The sequence below is a fragment of the Colobus angolensis genome, unplaced genomic scaffold, assembly GCF_000951035.1.
Source record: "Colobus angolensis palliatus isolate OR3802 unplaced genomic scaffold, Cang.pa_1.0 Scaffold729, whole genome shotgun sequence".
NCBI lineage: Eukaryota > Metazoa > Chordata > Mammalia > Primates > Cercopithecidae > Colobus > Colobus angolensis.
Genome location: NW_012121032.1, coordinates 5,615 through 5,856, shown reverse-complemented (window position 1 = coordinate 5,856; position 242 = coordinate 5,615).

Sequence of the window (242 nt, the reverse complement as noted above, 5' to 3'; positions counted from 1 at the left end):
AAAATACTAGCAAACCAAATCGAGCAGCACAGCCAAAGTTTGTTTACCACAATTAGCTAGGCTTTATTCCTGGAATGTAAGGTTGTTCCAGCATATAGAAATCAATAAATGTGATTCACCACATAGAATTAAAATTTAAAAGCTGGGCACAGTGGCTCATGCTTGCAATCCCAGCACTTTGGAAGGCTGAGGTGGGCAGATCACCTGAGGCCAGGAGTTCAGGAACAGCTTGGCCAACATGG